This window comes from Balaenoptera borealis (assembly GCF_965194805.1).
Source record: "Balaenoptera borealis genome assembly, chromosome: 14".
Taxonomy (NCBI): Eukaryota; Metazoa; Chordata; class Mammalia; order Artiodactyla; family Balaenopteridae; genus Balaenoptera; species Balaenoptera borealis.
In genome coordinates, this window is record NC_138875.1 from 65,427,083 (window position 1) to 65,433,359 (window position 6,277).

At 44.1% G+C, this 6,277-nt stretch overlaps 1 long non-coding RNA gene across 1 annotated transcript; it reads left to right on the forward strand.

Annotated features, from left to right (window-relative positions):
* The first annotated feature begins 29 nt into the window (after positions 1-29).
* On the forward strand, positions 30-5,621 carry LOC309610472. Its single transcript, XR_014233973.1, has 2 exons — positions 30-2,520; positions 2,557-5,621. It is a non-coding gene; the product is annotated as an uncharacterized lncRNA (long non-coding RNA).
* The last annotated feature ends 656 nt before the right edge of the window (positions 5,622-6,277 follow it).

The following is a 6,277-nucleotide window of genomic DNA, read 5'->3' on the forward strand; positions in this document are numbered from 1 at the left end:
CCGCCTGGGTCCGCAGAGGTCCCCAAACCCCACCCTGGCCAGGGTCCCCAAGCCCTCCACCCGGTTCTTCCTCGCCGCGGGGAGGCAATAATAATTATCTACAAAGATGAAAACTGGATGTTAAGCATGAAAACATATATACTGCTAATAATTAAACTAAAAACTAAAAACTACAGATGCGTGTATAGCAGCTTCTTTCAATGCTATAAACATTTGTGGAATGAGTGAATGAACTATGTAAAACATATCTGAAGATGAATTGGAAAATAAAAGTAATTTTTTGTGTTATAGCAATAGGTTTATGGAAGGTTTAAAATAATTTTCGTGGCTTTATTTTAATATCTTTTAAATAATTGCGTGCACACAATGCCTTTGCTACCTTAGACATTTCCCCCAACTTGCCTTTATTGGAAGACTAGCCCTTATAGTCTGGAAAAAGAAAAATTCTATGGTCAAATTAAGATTGAGAAATGCCCCAAAACTGAGTCACACTGAGATTTCACTTTCAAAACAGAACTCCTGGTGCAAACCCATTCCTTGGCAGGTTCTCCATCTCCAAAATGGCAACTCCATCGTCCTGGTTGCTCAAGCCCAGTGCCTGCAGGCATTCTGGATTCCTCTCTTTTTCTCACCCGTTATCTATCACTATGTTTAAAATATATCTGAGATCCTATCAATCATCCCTGCCTTGGCTGCCACCATCCTGATCCATCTGTCTCCACACAGCCCCCACTTAAGGAGTCCAGGGCTAATGTTGGATCCCGGGTGCCACCAGTTGGCAGAGAGGAAAAACCAGAGCTCCTCCATCATTTAACCCAGCTCAGGGGTTCATTCTGCAGAGCAGGGGGAAGGACTTGAGGCCTGGACACCCAGGGGGCGCTGAGTGGTCTGCTCTGGAAGCCTGGGGGTCTCCATCAGCGCTGAGAAACTGCATTTGGCCTGTGCTCTGTGCCTGGGCAGCCCTGCAGCTGAGTCCTCCCCACAGACCTCCCAGGGAGCTGCCGTCAGGCTGTCCTGGTGACCTTTACGTGGACAAATGACTCAGAGTCAGAGGGACCCTTAGACCCTCCTTACTTATGCATGGGTGCTGGGTGTGGTGGATGATATGGCTGAGAGTTCCTGGGTCTCTCTGCTCTCTGATTGGGCACAGGCTGGACCACGGTCTTCATAGTTCTGTTAATAGTCTACACCAGGACTTCCATGGCAGTCCAGTGGTTAAGACTCTGTGCTTCCAATGTGGGCGGTGCAGGTTCGATCCCTGGTGGGGGAACTAGGATCGCAGTGCGGTCAAAAAAAAAAGTCAACACCACCCCATGCTTACTCTGTTCTAGGCACATCTCTATTTTTAATGCATTTGATTCTCATTGCAACATTAGGGACTAGATATTGTTATTATCTTGATTTTATGAGGAAACAAGTCACACAGGTGTAAATGACAGAGCCAAGTTTCAAAACTAGGCAGCTGAATCCCAGAGGCATTTTCCTGTTTCTTGTGCTCACATCTTACTTATGTCAGCTCCACATGCATGTCTGCCTTCGTGGCTAACTATGGTATACTGATAGACCATAAACCACTGTGACTTTTATACTTGGAAGTCAGTTTGGCTGGACCTATATATATTCTTTTTCAGATTCTTTTCCATTATAGGTTATTACAAGATACTGAATATAGTTCCCTGTGCTATGCAGTAGGTCTTTCTCATTTATCTATTTTATATATAGTAGTGTATATATGTTAATCCCAAACTCCTAATTTATCCCTCCGACAAGGAACATTTCTAATAGGTACTCTCTCCTAAACGCTCCTGTTAAGGGTTGAATTTGCCGTGTGTGTGTGTGTGTGTGTGTGTGTGTGTGTGTGTGTGTGTGTGTGTGGATTCAGGGCCAGGGAAGGCTGGAGTCAGCAAGCAGTGCCTGTAATACCCTGTCGTAAGCATCAGGGGGCGCTGTGGGCACGTCCCTGAGAGATGCGGAGGCCGTTGCACAGGGGCACCAACTCCTGCCTCCCGGTGCTCAGTGCCCCAGGGGCCCAGCGCTGCCTTCCAGTGCCTGCCCAGGGCACCCTTCGCGGGGTCATCTTGACAGAACGCAGGGAGGGCGGGCCCGGCGCTAAGGAGGGGAGCTGATCTGCACAGAGAGGACCTCCTCTCTTCACTGGGGGGGCAGGTGAGCCGGGCTGCTCACCTCTAGCAGTGGGGCCTCAGTAGGGCTAGTGTTAGGGCTTTAAATGCTTACGGAAATTCATAGGGAAGCCATCTAGACATGGGGCTTTCTTGGGGGGAAAACTGAAAAATTTAGAGATTCTATTTCTTTTTTAAAAAAATATTTTTTCGTTTATTTATTTATTTACTTACTTATTTTTGGCTGCATTGGGTCTTCGTTGCTGCACACGTGCTTTCCCTAGTTGCGGTGGGCGGGGGCTAATCTTTGTTGTGATGCATGGGCTTCTCATTGCAGTGACTTCCCTTGTTGTGGAGCACAGGCTCTAGGTGCGCGGGCTTCAGTAGTTGTGGTACACGGGCTCAGTAGTTGTGGCTAGCAGGCTCTAGAGCGCAGGCTCAGTAGTTGTGGCCCATGAGCTTAGTTGTGCCTCAGCATATGGGATCTTCCCAGACCAGGGCTGAAACCCATGTCCCCTGCATTGGCAGGCAGATTCTATCTGCGCCACCAGGAAAGTCCCAGAGATTCTGTTTCTTTAGCAGATATAGGACATTTTAGATTTACTATGTATTCTTCTGTTTCTTTTGGGAAACTGATTTCCAAGGAATTTGTCTATTTCATCTTTGTGGTCAATTTTATAGGCGTAAATTTATTAATGTTATTCCTTTAAGTCTCACCCTCCCCTGGACTGGGTTGTTCTCCATCTTTTCCCATTTCCAACCCAACTGTCCATTTCCGTCTGAGGATGTCACTGGGTGTTATTCTATGGGGTGGCATGGGCCTGGGGCAGAGCAGTGGCAGAGTCCAGGCCCATGTCCTGGGGCAGCAGGGGCCTGGTGGGGCTGTCCCTGGGGCCTGATCAACCAGCCCCCAGGTTTCCTGTCTGCCAATATCTCAGGCTCCCTGGTGATGCAGGGGGTGGGGGAGGGGAGGACATGGATTCCACACCCAAAAGAACAGAGAGACAAATTATTTTATCAGAAATAAAGGGAAGGCAGAGTCAAGATGGCAGTGTGGGAAGACACAGAGTTAGCGTCTCCCCACAACTAGGGCACCTGCTGGCTGCTGGTGGGGGACTCTGACGCCCAAGGAGACGGGAAGAACCCCAGAGTGAACCAGTAGGACGTAGGGGGGCTGATGGGGGAGGAGAAGTGAAGGCCAGGCAGGATCAGCTCCCCTGAGGCCGGGGAGATCAGGAAAGGCAGGCAGGAGGGGCCCTCCCAGACCCCAGACCAGAGGAGCAGGAGAGTAGAGGAGGGCGTTTGTCCCACACACTCGAGTCCAGGAAGCCTGCTGGGCTCCCAGGTGAGGTCCCCTGCCCTCTGAGACCACGGTTGGGGGGCACCCCTGGGCCCCTTCTGTTCCTTGAGCCTAAGCCCCAACCCCCACAGCCCCCAGGGCCTTTTTCAGCCCTGTGGGTCCTGAGTATTGGCCCTGCCAACCGCCCAAACCTCGCCCTTGCTTAGGCCCCGCCCTCCACAGCCAAGGCCTTTCCCCCCCTTTCTTTTTTTTTTTTTCCTTTTCCCTCCTCCTCTTTTTTACTATTGTGGTACTGATGTACCTTCTGGTTGTTGATTCACCTCTATTTTTATTTTTATGTTCTTTTTAACATATCTGTTAGTTTTCCAGTCTTATTTTATTTTTTACTTTGTTTTGTTTTGTTTTGTTTTTTTGCCACCCCACGCGGCTTTTGGGATCTTGGTTCCTGAGGCTGGGGTCGGGCCAAAGCTCCTGCGGTGGGAGCCCCAAGTCCAAACCACTGGACTAACAGAGAACCTCGGACCCCAGGGACTATTCATTGGAGTGAGGTCTCATGGAGGTCCTCCTCTCAGCACCAAGACCCAGCTCTACCCAATAGCCTACAAACTCCAGTGTTGGAAGCCTCAGGCCAAACAACCAGTAAAGCAGGAACACAATCCCAATCATAAAAAAAAAAAAAAAAATGAGATGGCAAAAAAATATGTCACAGATGAAGAAGCAAGGTAAAAACCTACAAGACCAAATAAATGAAGAGAAAATAGGCAATCTACCTGAAAAAGAATTCAGAGTAATGATAGTAAAGATGATCCAGAAACTCGGAAATAGAATGGAAGCACAGATTGAGAAAATACACGAAATGTTTAACAAAGATCTAGAAGAACTAAAGAACAAACAAACAAAGATGAACAACACAATAACTGAACTGAAAAATACACTAGAAGGAATCAATAACAGAATAACTGAGGCAGAAGAACAAATAAGTGAGCTGGAAAACAAAACGGTGGAAATGACTGCTGAGGAGCAGAATAAAGAAAAAAGAATGAAAAGAATTGAAGACAATCTCAGAGATCTCTGGACAACACTAAACGCACCAACATTCGAATTATAGGGGTCCCAGAAGAAGAAGAGAAAAAGAAACAGTCTGAGAAAATATTTGAAGAGATTACAGTTGAAAACTTCCCTAACATGGGAAAGGAAATAGTCGCCCAAGTCTAGGAAGCACAGAGAGTCCCATACAGGATAAACCCTAGGAAAAACACACCAAGACACATATTAATCAAACTAACAAAAATTAAATTCAAAGAAAAAATATTAAAAGCAGCAAGGGAAAAACAAAAAATAATGTACAAAGGAATCCCCATAAGGTTATCAGCTGATTTTTCAGTGGAAACTCTGCAGGCCAGAAGGGAGTGGAAGGATATACTTAAAGTGATGAAAGAGAAAAATCTACAACCAAGATTACTCTACCCAGCAAAGATCTCATTCACATTCAATGGAGAAATCAAAAGCTTTTCAGACAAACAAAAGCTAAGAGAGTTCAGCACCACCAAACCAGCTTTACAACAAATACTAAAGGAACTTCTCTAAGCAGTAAACACAAGAGAAGAAGAAGACCCACAAAAACAAACCCAAAACAATAAAGAAAATGGTAATAGGAACATACATATTGATAATAACCTTGAATGTAAATGGATTAAATGCCCCAGCCAAAAGAAATAGACTGGCTGAATGGATACAAAAACAAGACCCATATGTATGCTGTCTACAAGAGACCCACTTCAGACCTAGGGACACATACAGACTGAAAGTGAAGGGACGGAAAAAGATATTACATGCAAATGGAAATCAAAAGAAAGCTGGAGTAGCAATACTCATATCAGATAAAATAGACTTTAAAATAAAGACTGTTAAGAGAGATGAGGGACACTACATAATGATCAAAGGATCAATCCAAGAAGAAGATATAACAATTATAAATGTTTATGCACACAACATAGGAACACCTCAATACATAAGGCAAATGCTAACAACCATGAAAGGAGAAATCGGCAGTAACACAACAATAGTAGGGGACTTTAACACCCCACTTACACCAATGAACAGATCATCCAAACAGAAAATAAATAAGGAAACACAAGCTTTAAATGACACAATAGACCAGATAGATCTAATGGATATTTGTAGAACATTCCACCCAAAAATGGAAGAATACACTTTCTTCTCAAGCGCACATGGAACATTCTCCAGGATAGATCACATCTTGGGTCACAAATCAAGCCTTGGAAAATTTAAGAAAATTGAAATCGTATCAAGCTTCTTTTCTGACCACAATGCTATGAGACTGGAAATCAATTACAGGGAAAAAACTGTAAAGAACACAAATAAATGAAGGCTAAACAGTGTGCTACTAAATAACCAAGAGATCACTGAAGAAATCAAAGAAGAAATTAAAAACTACATAGAAACAAATGACAATGAAAACATGATGACCCAAAAACTATGGGATGCAGCAAAAGTAGTTCTAAGAGGGAAGTTTATAGCAATTCAATCTCACCTCAAGAAACAAGAAAAATCTCAAATAAACAATCTAACCCTACACTTAAAACAACTAGAGAAAGAAGAACAAAGAAAACCCAAAGTCAGTAGAAGGAAAGAAATCATAAAGATCAGAGCAGAAGTAAATGAAATAGAAACAAAGAAAACAATAGCAAAGATCAATAAAACTAAAAGCTGGTTCTTTGAGAAGATAAACAAAATTGATAAATACTTAGCCAGACTCAACAAGGAAAAAAGGGAGAGGACGCAAATCAATACAATTAGAAATTAAAAAGAAGAAATCACAACTGACACTGCAGAA